Below are 17,589 nucleotides of genomic sequence, written 5' to 3'. Positions count from 1 at the left end.
AGGTCAAGGGTAGCCCTTTCTGAGAGGCGCTGGTGGATGTAGGTCGACCCTATGCCCGTAACGAACGAGTCTCCCATTAGCAGGTCAGGATGTTCAGCGGCCGAAACGGCCTGGCAATCGCAGCCTCTCACAATGGCGAGCAGGGCACGCCAGAAATCTTCCACAGATTCACCGGATGTTGGTGCCGCATGGACAGGAGGTGCCTGGCATAGATTTTGTTGGTCTGCTGAGTGTACAAAGAACAAAGAACAAAGAAAATTACAGCACAGGAACAGGCCCTTCGGCCCTCCCAGCCTGCGCCGATCCAGATCCTTTATCTAAACCTGTCTCCTATTTTCCAAGGTCTACTTCCCTCTGTTCCTGCCCATTCATATACCTGTCCAGATGCCTCTTAAATGATGCTATCGTGCCCGCCTCTACCACCTCCGCTGGTAAAGCATTCCAGGCACCCACCACCCTCTGCGTAAAAAACTTTCCACGCACATCTCCCTTAAACTTTCCCCCTCTCACTTTGAAATTGTGACCCCTTGTAACTGACACCCCCACTCTTGGGAAAAGCTTGTTGCTATCCACCCTGTCCATACCTCTCATAATTTTGTAGACCTCAATCAGGTCCCCCCTCAACCTCCGAATTTCCAACGAAAACAATCTTAATCTACTCAACCTTTCTTCATAGCTAGCACCTTCCATACCAGGCAACATCCTGGTGAACCTCCTCTGCACCCTCTCCAAGGCATCCACATCCTTCTGGTAATGTGGCGATCAGAACTGCACGCAGTATTCCAAATGTGTCCGAACCAAAGTCCTATACAACTGTAACATGACCTGCCAACTCTTGTACTCAATACCCCGTCCGATGAAGGCAAGCATGCTGTATGCCTTCTTGACCACTCTATCAACCTGCGTTGCCACCTTCAGGGTACAATGGACCTGAACTCCCAGATCTCTGCACATCAATTTTTCCCAAGACCCTTCCATTGACCATATAGTCCGCTCTTGAATTTGATCTTCCAAAATGCATCACCTCGCATTTGCCTGGATTGAACTCCATCTGCTTTTTCTCTGCCCAACTCTCCAATCTATCTATATTTTGTTCTATTCTCTGACAGTCCTCCTCGCTATCTGCAACTCCACCAATCTTAGTCTCATCTGCAAACTTGGTAATCAGATCACCTATACCTTCCTCCAGGTCATTTATGTAGATCACAAACAACAGTGGTCCGTGCACAGATCCCTGTGGAACACCACTAGTCACCCTTCTCCATTTTGATACACTCCCTTCCACCACTACACTCTGTCTCCTGTTGCCCAGCCAGTTCTTTATCCATCTAGCGAGTAGACCCTGAACCCCATACGACTTCACTTTTTCCATCAACCTGCCATGGGAAACCTTATCAAACACCTTACTAAAGTCCATGTATACGACATCTATAGCCCTTCCCTCATCAATTAACTTTGTCACTTCCTCAAAGAATTCTATTAGGTTTGTAAGACATGACCTTCCCTGCACAAAACCATGCTGCCTATCACTGATAAGTCTATTTTCTTCCAGATGTGAATAGATCCTATCCCTCAGTATCTTCTCCAACAGTTTGCCTACCACTGACGTCAAGCTCACAGGTCTATAATTCCCTGGATTAGTTCTCCTTCAGTAGTGCCATGGCCTCTGCGTAGGTAGGGGCGTCCTGGATGAGGGGAAAGACATCGGAACTCAGCTGCGTGTACAGAATCTGGAGCACCTGTGCCTCTGGGATTGGGTCTGTTACAGATCCGATGTATGCTTCAGAGCAAGCTAGCCAATGTGCGAAGGCCTTTTTGGCGTTGTCTGCTTGAGGATGCAGCTGCAGGCGATCAGGCTTGATGCGGAGATCCAGCGTTGTAAAACCTCTGCGTAATAAATTGATACGCTAACAATTACGATGAGACGATAGTGGAGAGTAATCAAGGCTTTATTACGCAGAGATGTGTAGCCTCCCGCAGCTGCTGTCGAAATGGCTGCAGCTCGGAGAGCCCACACATTTATACTCCACCTACTGGGCGGGGCCAGCAGGCAGGGATCTACCCCCGTATCTGTACTACAGGGGCATTACCGTAATACCCTCGTATGCAGTATATACAATAGAACAGTGGTGACTACCACACACCATACTTTACACAAGTGTATGCCCTTACTATTAGTTCAATCTTATCATGGATTCTCTTGTCCAACTCTGCAGTTTATTTAGCGATATGGTGTCTCACCCCCCCCCCCCCCCCCCCCCCCCCCCCCACCTTACAAAGACCAATCTTCTGTCCTGGGTCCTGGTATTTAGATTGATGCCTTCCCAGTTATTATTCCTTAAATATTTGAAAGCACATTATAAAAATTTCAAAACAACCATCACAGAAAGGACAATGTTGCGTGAACAGCAGTCGGTCAAATCAGCATTGCCGCTGAGTGAAGGGTTGGACTGATCTGCTCTGTGCACCAGGAAGAGTGGATCAGTCACCGAGTGTAACAGAGAGTGGGACAGAGAGTGGGGTTTCCTCAGGATGGTGAGACTGCTGTAACTACGGTAACTGTTGTTTATTTTGATGATGAGGATCACTGCTATTTTTTCATTAGAGGAGGAAGACAAGGGATTAGCAGACAATTGGATTAAGATGTAAAGGGTATTACTATCATTTGGGAAGTAAAATGTCGTGTCAATTTTGACTCCTTTATTTCTTTGATGCGATGATGTTACCTCCATTGATCCTCAGGGTTTTCCCAACCTGAGAGAAATCGATTAGAAACAAGTGACCGGAGGGGAAACTATTTTTTTTAAATGGAGCAATAAACTGAGGCCGAGAATGGGAACTGGGCATTTGGGGAGTCAATCGAGATATTCCAATGCCTGGGGTTCAGAATGCTTTTCAAAGAAACCCTTCCAGTCCGATGACCAATCTTCATGTCAGGAGTTTCGCAATGGTTTCCGTTATTTCCAACAGCAGTGTTAGTTCCACTGGCAAACTCAATTTGTAGCTTATCTATGCAGCAGTGAAAATCAAAAATGTCTCAGTGACTATGTACAATGTACAGGCGCTATTTGAACAGCTTTGGAATCCATGATGTGGTGATGCAGGTGTTGGACTGGGTGGTAACAGTAAGAAATCTTACATAGAACATAGAACATGGACTTCCGGTTGCGGCTATGCGGAGCTAAGCCACACGTTCGGCAGCTCCCGCCAGGAACGGACTTTTGGGCTCTTTTAAGGGCCCTCCCAGCGGTACTTGCTCGACGGTTCCCGACGTGGGAAGGTGTCTGCAGCGGATCCCCAGTGGTCTATGGTCTTGACCAGGAGTGGGGCCAGCAGAATAGCGGTGGCAGCGCCTAAGAAAAAGCGGGGGAAGAAAACCAAGATGGCGGCCGGCGGAGGCCTCGAGGAATGGAAACAGTGGGCGCAGGAGCAGCAGGAGATTTTCCAGCCCTGTTTTCGGGAGCTCAAAACGGAGCTGCTAGACTCGCTAAAGGTGAGTACGGACAAGCTGCTGGCAACGCAGACAGCCCAGGGGGTGGAGATCAGGGAGCCCCGACAACAAGCCTCCGAAAGAGAGGATGAGGCCGCGGCCCTCGCGGTGAAGGTGGAGATGCATGAGGCGCTCCATAAGAAGTGGCAGGAGCGGTTCGAGGAGATGGAGAACCGGTCGAGGCGGAAAAATTTGCGGATACTGGGCCTCACGGAGGGGCTGGAGGGGTCAGACCTGGGTGCCTATGTGGTCATTTTGCTGAACTCGCTGATGGGAGCTGGGTCCTTCCAGGGGCCCCTGGAGCTGGAGGGGGCCCACAGAATACTGGCCAGGAGGCCCAAGCCGAATGAGCCGTCATGGGCCGTGTTGGTGCGGTTCCACCGGTTCGTTGACTGAGAGTGCGTGCTTAGGTGGGCCAAGAAGGAGTGGAACAGCAAGTGGGAGAACACGGTAGTGCGGATCTACCAGGACTGGAGTGCAGAGGTGGCTAAGCGGAGGGCCGGGTACAACCGGACGAAGGCGGTGCTCCACAGAAAGAGTGTGCGGTTTGGCATGTTACAGCCGGCGTGTCTGTGGGTCACCTACAAGGACCGGCACTTTTATTTTGAGTCCCCGGAGGAGGCGTTGGCCTTTGTGCAGGCCGAGAAGTTGGACTCTAACTGAGGGTCAGGGGTTTGTAAATAACTGTGTTAACTTTTGGTGGGAAGGGTCTCTGTTGTATGCTGTTTCATGCTGTTTTAAGCTGGTTGTGTGTTGTTTCTAGGGCGGGTGGGGTACGGTCTTTTTTGTATGGGCGGGGTCGGGTAGGGGGAAAGCGCGGGCTTTTCTTCTGCTTCCCGCGCTGAGGGTGGATGGGGGCGGGATCGGAGCTGAGAAGATCGGGCCTTTTTTCCCGCGCGAGATTGGGAGGGGGAGGAGGAGGGTCTGCTGATGGATCTGGGGGAGGAGAAGTAGCCCCACGTTGGGAGGGGTCAGAGGTGTGGCGGGAGCTGCCGGGGTCAGCAGAAGTTAGCTGGCTCACGGGAGTGCTACGGAGGGAGTAACGCGGCTGGGAGGAGTCCTAGCCTGGGGTGGGGGGAGGGGGAATGGGGGGGGGGGACCGGGTTGCTGCTGAAATGGCCAGGAAGGAGCTGGAGTATGCAGGGGGGGGCCGGGGTGGGGGTTTGCTGCCGTGGGGAACGGGACGAGTGGGTGGCGCCAGGGCCGGCCCAAGGTACCGGCAACTCGGGCAGTCGCCCGGGGCGCCATGTGCTAGGGGGCGCCAGAGACACGGGTCCTGTGCATGCGCAGTTGGGCCGGTGCCAACCAGCGCATGCCCGGTGGCCGCCCTCCCCCAGGGCGGCCCCCTCCGCCCCCCTCCGTCCGCCCGCCCCCCCCCCCCGCCCCCCCCCGAAGGGCGCTGAAGTTCAGCTTGCCCGGGGCGCCAGCAACCCTAGGGCCGGCGCTGGGTGGTGCTGATCTGGGGCGGGCATGGGATGGGTTATGGCTAGTCGGCAGGGGAGGGGGGCAGGGAGCCCTCTGATCCGGCTGATAACTTGGAATGTGAGGAGGCTGAATGGGCCGGTCAAACGGGCCCGGGTGTTTACGCACCTGAAGGGGCTGAAGGCAGACGTGGCTATGCTCCAGGAGACGCACCTGAAGGTGGGGGACCAGGTTAGACTGAGGAAGGGATGGGTGGGCCAAGTGTTTCATTCAGGGCTGGATGCAATGAATCAGGTGGTGGCGATCCTGGTGGGAAAAAGGGTGTCGTTTGAGGTGTCAAAGGTGGTGGCTGACAGTGGCGGGAGGTATGTAATGGTGAGCGGCAAGCTGCAGGGGGAGCGGGTGGTGCTGGTGAATGTCTATGCCCCGAACTGGGACAATGCGGGTTTCATGCGGCGCATGTTGGGCCGCATTCCGGATCTGGAGACGGGGGGCCTGATATTGGGGGGGGGGACTTTAATACAGTGATTGATCCCCCATTGGATCGATCCATGTCCAGGACGGGCAGGAGACCCGCGGCGGCTAAGGTGTTGAGGGGGTTTATGGATCAGATGGGAGGGGTGGATCCTTGGAGGTTCGCGAGGCCGAGGGCCAGGGACTATTAATTTTTCACCCACGTGCATAAAGCCTATTCCCGGATCGATTTTTTTGTTCTGAGTAGGGGGCTGATTTCGAGGGTGGAGGATGCTGAGTATTCGGCCATAGTCATTTCGGATCATGCCCCGCACTGGGTGGACCAATGATAATGGGGAGGTCCGGGTGGGGATGGTTTGGGAGGCATTGAAGGCGGTGATTAGAGTGGAGTTGATTTCCATCCGAGCCCATAGGGAGAGGGGAGAGCAAAGAGAGAGGGAGAGGTTGGTGGGGGAGATGATGAGGGTGGACAGGAGATACGCGAAGGCTCAAGAGGAGGAATTGTTGAGGGAGCGGCGTAGCCTTCAGACCAAGTTTGACTTGCTGACCACCGGAAAGGCGGAAGCTCAGTGGAGGAAAGCACAGGGAGCGGTGTATGAATATGGGGAGAAGGAAAGTAGGATGCTGGCACATCAGCTCCGTAAGTGAGACGCGGCCAGGGAGATCGGTGGAGTGAAGGATAGGGGAGGAAATGTGGTGCGAAGTGGGGTAGACATTAATGCGGTCTTCAGGGACTTCTATGGGGAATTGTACCGGTCAGAACCCCCGGTGGAGAGGGGGGGGGGGGGGGAATGGGGCGCTTTTTGGACAGGCTGAGATTTCCGAAGGTGGAGGAGGGACAGGTGGAGGGGCTGGGGCGCCGGTTGAGCTGGAGGAGCTGGTTAAAGGGATAGGGAGCATGCAGTCGGGAAGGCGCCAGGGCCGGATGGGTTCCCGGTCGAATTTTATAAAATGTACGCAGACCTGCTGGGCCCCCTGTTGGTTAGGACCTTTAATGAGGCAAGGGAGGGGGGGGGCTTTGCCCCCGACTATGTCACGGGCGCTGATTTCCTTGATCCTCAAACGGGACAAGGACCCCCTGCAGTGTGGATCGTATAGGCCGATCTCGTTGTTAAATGTGGATGCCAAGCTGTTGGCGAAGATCTTGGCCACAAGGATAGAGGACTGTGTGCCGGGGGTCATTCATGAGGACCAGACTGGGTTTGTGAAGGGAAGGCAGTTGAACACCAAAAAACGTAGGCTTCTGAATGTTATAATGATGCTGGCGGTAGAAGGGGAGGCAGAGATAGCGGTAGCATTAGATGCGGAGAAGGCCTTTGATAGGGTTGAGTGGGGGTACTTGTGGGAGGTGCTGGAAAGGTTTGGGTTCGGGGAGGGGTTTGTGAGCTGGGTGAGGCTGTTATATGAGGCCCCGATGGCGAGCGTAGCCACGAATAGGAGGAGGTCGGAGTACTTTCAGTTGTACCGGGGGACAAGACAGGGGTGTCCCCTGTCCCCCTTGCTCTTTGCGTTGGCAATTGAGCTCCTGGCCATGGCGTTGAGGGAGTCGAGGAATTGGAGGGGTCTGGTGCGGGGTGGGGAGGAACACCGAGTGTCATTATATGCAGATGACTTGTTGCTATATGTGGCGGACCCAGTGGGGGGAATGCCGGAGGTGATGAAGATTCTTAGGGAATTTGGGGGATTTTCTGGGTACAAGCTCAACCTGGGTTCATCGTGCACCCAGGGGATCAAGAGGGGGGGGGGGAGGAGGAATGTGTGTATGTGCTTATTGAATATGCTGGGTGCTTATATATTTCTTTTTTTATAGCTACTGGGGGGGGGGGGGGGGGGTGGTTTTGGGGGTTATTATGTTTTTCTTTTTGTTGTTGTTAATACTGTTTTCTTGTTGTTATTTTCTGTTTTTGATATTTTTTGAAAATTTCAATAAAAATTATTTATTAAAAAAGGAACATAGAATATTACAGCGCAGTACAGGCCCTTCAGCCCTAGATGTTGCGCCGACCTGTAAAACCACTCTGAAGCCCATCTACACTATTCCCTTATCGTCCATATGCCTATCCAATGACCATTTGAATCCGTTTAGTGTTGGCGAATCTACTACTGTTGCAGGCAGGGCATTCCACACCCTTACTGCTCTCTGAGTAAAGAATCTACCTCTGACATCTCTCCTATATCTATCTCCCCTCAATTTAAAGCTATGTCCCCTCATGCTGGACATCACCATCTGAGGAAAAAGGCTCTCAATGTCCACCCTATCTAATCCTCTGATCATCTTGTATGTCTCAATTAAGTCACTTCTTAACCTTTTTCTCTCTAACGAAAACAGCCTCAAGTCCTTCAGCCTTTCCTCGTAAGATCTTCCCTCCATACCAGGCAACATCCTTGTAAATCTCATCTGTACCCTTTCCAATGCTTCCACATCCTTCCTATAATGCAGCGACCAGAACTGCACGCAATACTCCAAATGCAGCCGCACCAGAGTTTTGTACAACTGCAACATGACCTTATGGCTCCGAAACTCAATTCCTCTACCAATAAAAGCTAACACACCGTACACCTTCTTAACAACCCTCTCAACCTAGGTGGCAACTTTCAGGGATCTATGGACATGGACACTGAGATCTCTCTGCTCGTCCACACTAACAAGAATCTTACCTTTCACCCAGTACTCTGTCTTCCTGTTATTCCTTCCAAAATGAATCACCTCACTTTTTCTGCATTAAACTCCATTTGCCACCTGTCAGCCCAGTTCTGCAGCTTATCTATGTCCCTCTGTAACTTGTAACATCCTTCTGCACTGTCCACAACTCCACCGACTTTAGTGTCATCTGCAAATTTACTCACCCATCCTTCTACGCCCTACTCCAGGTCATTTATAAAATTTACAAACAGTAGCGGCCCCAAAACAGATCCTTGTGGTACACCACTAGTAACTGGACACCAGTCTGAACATTTCCCATCAACCACCACCCTTTCTCTTCTATCAGCTCGCCAATTTCTGATCCAAACTGCTAAATCACCCTGAATCCCATGCCTCTGTATTTTCTGCAATAGCCTACCGTGGGGAACCTAATCAAACGCTTTACTGAAATCCACATACACCACATCAACTGCTTTACCCTCATCCACCTGTTTGGTCACCTTCTCGAAGAACTCAATAAGGTTTGTGAGGCACGACCTACCCGTCACAAAACCATGTTGACTATCTCTAATCAAATTATTCCTTTCCAGATGATTATACATCCTATCCCTTATAAACCTTTCCAAGACTTTTCCCACAACAGAAGTAAGGCTCACTGGTCTATAGTTACCGGGGTTATCTCCACTCTCCTTCTTGAACAAGGGGACAACATTTGCTATCCTCCAGTCTTTTGACACTATTCCTGTACACAAAGATGACTTAAAGATCAAAGCCAAAGGCTCAGCAATCGGGCGGCGGGCCTGAAAGGCCGCTGGCGCCGGTTTTTTGCACCAGTCTTTTGGTGCCAACCACTCCGGCGCGGGGCTAGCCCCCAAAGGTGGGGAGAATTCCCCACCTTTGAGGAGGCCCGACCCCGGAGTGGTTGGCGCCACTCCCCTATTCCGGGACCCCCCGTCACGCCAGATTGGGGAGAATCCCGCCCCTGTATTGTGACTTACTTGACTTTATATTGTTATAGAGTTTAAGATTTTGTTTGGTTTGATTGGCCTTTTTGTTCCTTTTTTTGTTGCAACAGTTATATGTTATTTTCTTGAATTGTATGGGTTAGATTGTTTTTCTTCTTCTGGGACAGGGTGGGAGGGATCAGTATGCCTTTGGGGGGGGGCATCCGCGCTAGCTAACTAAAGTCAGCTAGTGAACGGAGATGAGATGAGAGGAGGGCTGCGGGCATTGGAGCCTGGTTAGCAGGTTTGGATGGGTCTATGAGGCGAGCAAGTAGGGGGGGGAGAGGATCGATTCTGGGTGACATTTTTTCGAGGGGACGTGCAGGGGGGATTCTGGGAGGGGGTAGGGGTTTTGATGTTAATAATGGAAAGGGACGGGTTAGGTTCATGGGGCAGGGCCCGATGGTATGATGATGGTGAATAAGAAAGGGGGGGGGGGGGTGAGAGACCCACAGTTAGGATAGTCACGTGGGAGGCCCAGTCAAGAGGGCATCTTAAAAGTTTGAAGGTCATTGTAGTAATGCTGCAGGAGACTCACCTGAGGATCAAGTGAGACTTAAAAAGGGCTGGGTTAGTCAGGTGTTTAACTCTGGATTTGACAGAAGGGCTCAAGGGGTAATGGTAATGGTCAGTAAAAGGGTACAGTTCCAGATGGAGAAGGTGGTTGCAGATCAGGGGGGGTTGGTATGTGATTGTGACAGGGGTGCTGGAGGGGTGGCTAGTGACTCTGGCAAGTGTATATGGTCCCAATTAGGACAATGTGGGAGTCGCGAAGAAGGTGTGTGGGGCCATCCCCGACTTGGACACACACAAACTGATAGTGGGGGGGAACTGGAACTTGGTGCAGGAGCCAGGATTGGACAGGTCATGGCCGCGCTCGCTGGTCCCATCAGAGGGGCGAAGACGCTGGCTAAGCTAATGGTGGAAATGGGAGGGGTGGACCCTTGGAGGTTTCTGCACCCGAGGGAGTGGGAGTATTTGTTTTTCTCAGTGGTCCATAAGGTGTACTCGCAGATCGACTTTTTCCTGGTGGGGAAGTCGCTGCTGGCTGGGGTTAAAGGGTCAGAGTACTCGGCAATTGCAGTATCAGATCATGCTCCGCATTGGGTGGATATGGTACTGGAGAAGAGGGTGGTTACAGAGACCAGGGTGGAAGTTAAATGTGGAATTGTTGGGGGACTGAGGGTTCTGTGACAAAATTGAAACGGTAATCGAGGAATATGTAGGTTTTCACTGCATAGGTGAAGTGTCGAAGGCAGTTGTCTGGGAGGCTTTAAAGGCAGTGGTGAGGTGATTTAGTTCAAGGCTAGGCTAGACAAAGAGGAGAGGTTGGAACGTCAGAAGGTAATAGATGAGATGCTGGAGGCAGACAGGAGGTATGCAGAAGCTAGGGACCCAGCAAAGTTGGAAAAGAGGAAGGAACTCCAGGCGAGCCTTGACTGACTCACTGCCCGGAAGGCGATACGCCAATTGAGGCCAGTAAGGGGGGCAGTTTACAGCATGGAGAGAAGGCAGGGTGTATGGTGGCAGGTCAGCTCCAAAGGGAGGCTGCGGCAAGGGAAATTGGCCAGGTGCGGGATAGGGCAGGGAAGTTGGTGGTAGCTCCAGATCAGATGAACAAGGTCTTTAAGTAATTCTATGAGAGGTTGTACAGATCAGTGCCGGGAGATGCAGGAATTTCTAGATGGGATGAAGTACCCGAGGTTAGGGGAGGGGAACAGGGCTACATTAGAGGAGCAGGAGATAAAAGATGCGATTGGGAGGATGCAGTCGGTGAAGGTGGCAGGGCCGGATGGGTTTCCAGTGGAATATTATTTAAAAAATCAAAAATAAGCTGTTACTGCTGATGGTGGAGATGTTTGTGGAGGCAATAGGGACCGGGCTGTTACCAGAAACTTTGGGGCAGACACCGATTTCCCTGTTACTTCAGAAAGACAAGGATCCGACAGAGTGCGGGTCGTATAGGCCCATGCCACTTTTAAACTTGGACGCAAAGATATTGGTGCAAGTACTGGCAGGTAGGCTGGAGGAGAGCCTCCCGAAGGTGATAGGTGAAGATCAGACGGGGTTTTTGAGAGGGAGGCAGCTCTTTTCAAACATTAGGCGGGTATTGAACGTGGTTATGGCACCGGCGGAGGGGAAGGAAACAGAGGTGGTTGTGGCATTGGATGCTGAGAAAGCTTTTGATGGGGTAGAATGGGGGGGTACTTAATAGCAGTTCTGGAGCAGTTTGGGATTGGACCCAGATTTGTGGACTGGGTAAAGCTACTATATAAGGAGCTGAGGGTCAGTGTCTGCACAAATTACATCAGTTCGGAATACTTTCCTCTCCACCGTGGGACGAGGCAGGGATGTTCTATGTCCCCCAGCTGTTTGCATTCGTGATTGAGCCGTTGGCCATTGCGTTAAGAGGGTTGGGGGCATGGAAATGCCGATTTGGGGGAACCATAGATTTGAGCCAGGGAAGTGAGATGGAAATTTTGGGAGATGGGAGAAGAAATTAATTAGGACACAAAAAGATTTGTTTCTGGGGGTTGGTTTGCAGGATTGAAGGGGCTGGGAGTGAAGTATGGGCTGGAGCACGGAGAAATATTTAGATACGTGCAGGTTCAAGGCTTTGCCAGAAAGGAGATACAGAGCTTCCCAGTATAGCCGGCTTCTACATTGCTGGAGGAGGTGCTGACGACAGGGAGACTCGAGAAGGGGGTAGTATCGGCGGTTTACGGGGCTATTTTGGAAGAGGAGAAGGCACCATTGGAAGGAATCAAGGCAAAATGGGAGGAACAGTTGCGAGAGGGTATGGAGGAATGGTTCTGGCATGAGGTGCTCCGGTGGGTGAATGCCTCCACCTCGTGCGCGAGGTTGGGGCTGATACAGCTGGAGGTGGTGTATAGAGCACATCTTACAAGGGCGAGGATGAGCCGGCTCTTTGAGGGGGTAGAAGATGTGTGTGAATGTTGCGGGGGGCCCTGCAAATGACGTTCATATGTTTTGGTCCTATCCAAAGTTGGAGAATTACTGGAAGGAGGTTTTTAGGGTAATCTCTGAAGTGGTGCACATGAAACTGGACCCAGACCCTCGGGAGGCCATATTTGGGGTGTCGGACAGGTCGGGGTTGGACACAGGTGCGGAGGCAGATGTTGTAGCCTTTGCCTCGTTCATCGCTCGAAGGCGGGTCCTGTTAGGGTGGAGATCAACCTCTCCACCCTGTGCCTTGGCGTGACGGGGGACCTGCTAGATTTCTTGACTCTTGAGAAGATCAAATTTGAACTGAGAAGGATGGAGGGGTTCTACAATTCATGGGTGTTATTCATTGTGCACTTTTGAGAATTGGATTACATCGAACATTAGGGGGGTGGGCTGGGAGGATTGGGGGAGAGTGGGACTGTATGTGTTAATGGTGATTATGGGTGATTCCTGATTCCTTTTTGTCATTTGTTTCTGTTAACATGCGGGCTAATGTTTGGAGGTTTGGTGAGGGGGTATGGAGGAGGGGTTCTGGTGTGAGGTGCTCCGGAGGGTGAACGCCTCCACCTCGTGGATGTCTACATCTAAAATATCTGAAATCTGGGTGCAACCCATCCATCCTTCTCCTCAGTTCAAATTTGACCTTCCGCCTTCGAGTGACCAACAAGGCAAAGGCTACAACATCTTGTTATTGATATGGGGATTGACATTGCATTCGTTACTGATTATTGTTTATTGCTGAGTGTAAATGTGGGAGAAAATGTGAAAAAGAAGGAAAATAAAAATATTTTTTTGAAGAAAATAATAATTTTAAACAGCAGAAGTAACATGCACCCAGATTTCAGATATTTTAGATGTAGACATCAATGTTTTCTAAAGTGTTAGGGCATCAACATTTAGTCAGTGAAATCAGACTGGACAAAGGAACATGATGAACCATTCTGGATCCCTCCTTGTTATTCACCCCATTAAATATTCAATAATGAGTTATATTAAATTAAATGGACTGCTATTTCGGATGAGGCGTGTAAGTGGCAGCATATCTGATGATTGTTTTGCCTTCCTCACCTCCCTCACCCAAGTTTAATTTCACAATTTTGATGTTAATTTTCAACATTATTTAACTAGTACTGTGGTTACAGACGTGACAGAACTCTTAGGCATTGCTATACTGAGGTGTTTTCCCAAAATTGCATGGTATTATTAATATTATATTGGGTATAAATTTTGAGAATCGATGACCTTGTGACGTTTGTTGGAATGAGAAGGGCCTCAGCAGTCAGGGTATTGTTTCATGACGAGGTTCTGAAATTACAGGGTCAATTATTTACCCAAATCCATAAATTTAAGTTATGGACACATTGATAGGTATGGTTTAGAGCTTCCAAAAGAATGGCTAAATTTATGGAAATAAATATTGTTTATGTTATGATTCCCCAGTTCCATGTGGTAATACAATATTTAATACATCGGCAGCATTAATATGGCATCATTAATATTAACTTGAACAAATATTTTGAATAGATGAATGAGTGAAGTTTGTAAGAATGATATATCTACTCAAATTACAAATATTGCTTTTACAAGGAAAACAAAAATGTAGTGTTTGAGATATGAGTGCGCGAATATAACAGATGCTTTGTTTTTAATGATTAATGGCCGTTTTCCCCCTTTGCTTTGCTGAGTGTAGTTTGGGCATAGGTTCATAAAACGCTTTCATTTTAAAAAATACTGTGATTCACCCACAATTGATGAGATTACTGCTATGTAAAGAATCAAAGACATTTAATTTCACCCCTGCCTATGGAGGTTATTATTATGACACTCTGGGCAAGTTTCATTCTGAGGTATGCACAACATAAATCACAAAAATGTACCCTGTAGCCATCTAAGATGGACACCAGTATACAAAATGGAGAACTGCAAAGAGTGCAGGAAAAAACGGACATAGTAAAGAGCACACAGCTTGCAGAAGCATTCAGCATTAAGACACTTGCAAAAACCGGTTTCCAGACAGCTGCAGAAGTTCAGGCAAAGCTGTAAATGGGAAAACGATCTGCATACTAATGAGGTGATACCAGGACAGTCCCAGATACAATAGATACATTTAAGTATCAATCGATACTTTTCAATAGCAAAGCAGACAGGATGGCGCCAATGAAACCAGGACAATAAGTCCTAAGAACCGCCCCAGCCATCAAGGAACGGCCCTAGGATAGGGGGGTTCAAATCATATCGATTGGGAAAAGACCCAATCGATCCCCAGCAGGTGAGGAAGCCCACCCCAAGGGGCACGGACCTCTGGGGACCTATAAAAAGAAGGTCCCGCACATGGTTCGGTCTGCTGCTGTCTTCGGCCTGCTGTCTCCGGTCTGCTGTCTCCTGTTTGTCTCCAGCCTCCAGTTCCAGCCTCCAGACCCCTATCTTACACCAGCCGTCGAGCAGCAGCCATCGATAAGTAAGTGCCAAATGACGATCGCTATCTAGACCCAGGCCTTACTCATACCTGTGCCGACCAGTAGTTGCAAGAAGTTGCAGACCAGAACGGAACGAAGGCCTTGTTCCCTGACCTTGCATGTTCCTTCTTAGATAAGTATTAGTCGTTTATTGGTAGGAGTAAGTTAGTCTTTTAGCGTGTGCATGAGTATTATTATAATCGTTGTATAATAAACTCTAATTGTTTTGAACTTACTAATCGGTGTATAGATTTATTGCTTTGAACTTGACCTTGATATACTTGTGACGGTGTCTCTTACGGCACCTGGCGACTCCAGAGCATAGATACAGAAGCAGAGCCAAGCAAGTGTTAAGCACACGTCCTCTATTGGAGGAGTGTTAAACACACTAACTTAAAACGAGCAACAACCCGACCAAACCAAATTCATATACAAGTTTCCTTTCCAGTCTCTACATTGGTTACTAGTCAGCCCTTGAATGTATGACAAAGCATCCATAATCCTAATATCCTTTCCAGGAATGTGTACAATTTCTAAATTGAACTGCTGTAATAATAAACTCCAATGGTTATACTTTGCATTCCAGGTTTTAAACTTCTCTATAAATGATTTTCAGATTATGGTCTGAAAATGTCCAGGGTGACCAGCACCGGGACACTCACTAACATGGCCATCAAAGTCCCAAACTCTACTTGGCAATATGTAAAAAGCAAAAGTGTGCCCAGGGAAAGGATTGGGCCACTTAAGGTCAGTGAGGGGGAATCTATGTGTTGAGCCAGAGGAAATGGGCGAGATACTAAATCAGTACTTTGCATCAGTGTTCACCAAAGAAAAGGACTTTGTGGAATATGATTCTTGGGTAGGGTGTATGGACAGACTGGGTCATGTTGACATCGAAAAGGAGTATTGCGTCTTTTAAAAGATAATAAGGTAGATATTTCTCCTGGGCCGGATAGGATTTACCCCAGAATACTGAGGGAAGCAAGGGAGGAAATTGCTGGGTCCTTGGCTGATATCTTTCTATCCTCATTGACCAGAGGTGAGACCTCAGAGGACTGGGAATAGCTAATGTGCCACTGTTTAAGAAAGGTAGGAGGGATAATCCTGGAAACTAGAGGCCGGTGAACCTCACATCGGTAGTAGGTAAATTATTGGAGAGAATTCTCAGTGACAGGATTTATATCCATTTGGAAACAAATGGACTTGGTGAGTAGTAGGTAAGATTGGATAGAAAATGTAGCTGATCTGATTCGGAAGTTTGCGGATGACACTAAGGTTGGTGGAGTGGCAGATGGTGTTGAGGATACAGCAGGACATAGATAGGTTGGAGACTTGGGCAGAGAAATGGCAAATGGAGTTTAATCCAGACAAATGTGAGGTAATGCATTTTGGTAGGTCTGACATACAGGGGAAATATACAGTAAATGGCAAAACTCTTAGGAATATAGAAAGTCAGAGAGATCTGGGCATGCACGTCTACAGATCTTGGATAATGGCAATACAAGTGTACAAAATAGTCAAGAAAGCACATGGAATGCTTGCCTTCATTAGAATGGTAAGAAGTCTTACAACACCAGGTTAAAGTCCAACAGGTTTGATTCAAACTCGAGCTTTCGGAGCACTGCTCCTTCCTCAGGTGAATGGCGAGGTATGTTCCAGAAACATTTATATAGACAAAGTCAGAGATGCTGGACAATGCTTGGAATGCGAGCATTTGCAGGTAATCAAATCATTGCAGATCCAGGGAGAGGGATAATCACAGGTTAAAGAGGTGTAAATTGTCTCAAGCCCGAACAGTTGGTAGGGTGTTGCAAGTCCAGGCCTGATGGTGGGGGGCGACTCAGGGATTTTCACAGTAACGTCATTGCAGTGTTCATGTAAACCCACTTGTGACATGAATAAAGGTTATTAAATTATATTTCGACTCCCTGTGAACGTGTGCAGTCAATTCTAGCTCCACTTATTCCGGAATCATAATACAAGTGAATTGACCAATACTACATATAAAAATACCTGACGACTTTGGCCCGTGTCTGCTGCATAATTAGTCACCATTTTTATAAGTTGAACCACAATTAATATTAATTTATAAGAAGAATAAGGATAAAATACACAGCAGATACAGTTGGTTAAATAGTAATAAGTCGCTAGCTCTTACTGTATCTTTCCTTCCCACCCTCTAAACAAATGTGTCAGCCCAACTAACACAGAGGGGTGGAAAAGGGGGAAAACGTGCGTGATAGAGAAAGAGTATTTGTTTCAGATGATGGTTTGTAGCACGCTTTCCTCATATTGAACTTGTACATTGCAGTCTTTATGTTGCGGCCCTTACTGGGTTTCCTGCAATTTTAAAAAGTACTGTACTCCTACCATTCCTGGCGAGGCAGAAACTTTGTTTTCTCAAACCTTGTTTTCAGTTTGTGTTTGTCTTCTGGCCTCTGCAGTGCAGCAAAAACAGTACTCACAGGCAGCAAGCCTTCTGGAGAAAGGAGGTCAATTCACACCAGCTTTTCGAGAGGTAGCAGATTCTGGACTTTGTCTGCCTGTAATGCTTCTCCTGCATACAGATATATCTAGGATTTCTGCCAGCTCAGAAACACCACTTTCTGGAGACAAACGGAGAGGAGAAAGAGTGGGTCTTCTCTCTAAGCTGCCAGGAGACAAACAGAAACCAAACTGAAAACCTCATGACTCTGAAAACATTATGACTGTGAAAACATTCCAGTGGTATCAGATCCAATCACCACCTATTACCAGCAGACACAGCCTTTTGGGTCAATTCATTGGCCTTCAGCTAAATCAATCAAATCAAGACCTTGTCAATCTTCTGCCAGTCAGTCAAAACTCCAGTCCAAACCAGCACAGGCTTCTGCTGGAATTAAAGGGACATGCCACTACTTTGCTTGAGTTAAAGATACAGGCTGACTTTAAGACACATGTCCATAAATCATCCATTGATCAAAAATGAAACGGCAAAAAGAAAAGAAAAGGAAAATAAAGGAATAAACAGGGAACAAACAGGAGGGATCTCTGTCTCAGTAAATGACATGGGAGAACCACTCACAATGGTAAAGTAGTATTTTGGTGAGGGAACTCCGTTCTGGATCAAGAGCAGAGAAAATTAATTCCCTG

The 17,589-nt window shown here is 48.6% G+C and overlaps 1 protein-coding gene across 3 annotated transcripts in view; it reads left to right on the top strand.

The window, feature by feature from the left end:
• Positions 1-17,589, top strand: part of LOC119974527 (carcinoembryonic antigen-related cell adhesion molecule 6-like) — a 48,378-nt gene that overhangs the window by 20,570 nt on the left and 10,219 nt on the right. The gene's annotated exons all lie outside the window — the stretch shown is intronic.

The sequence above is a fragment of the Scyliorhinus canicula genome, chromosome 12 (genome assembly GCF_902713615.1).
Source record: "Scyliorhinus canicula chromosome 12, sScyCan1.1, whole genome shotgun sequence".
Lineage (NCBI taxonomy): Eukaryota > Metazoa > Chordata > Chondrichthyes > Carcharhiniformes > Scyliorhinidae > Scyliorhinus > Scyliorhinus canicula.
Note: the sequence above shows the minus strand (reverse complement) of the source record. Positions and strands in the feature narration are given on the sequence as shown.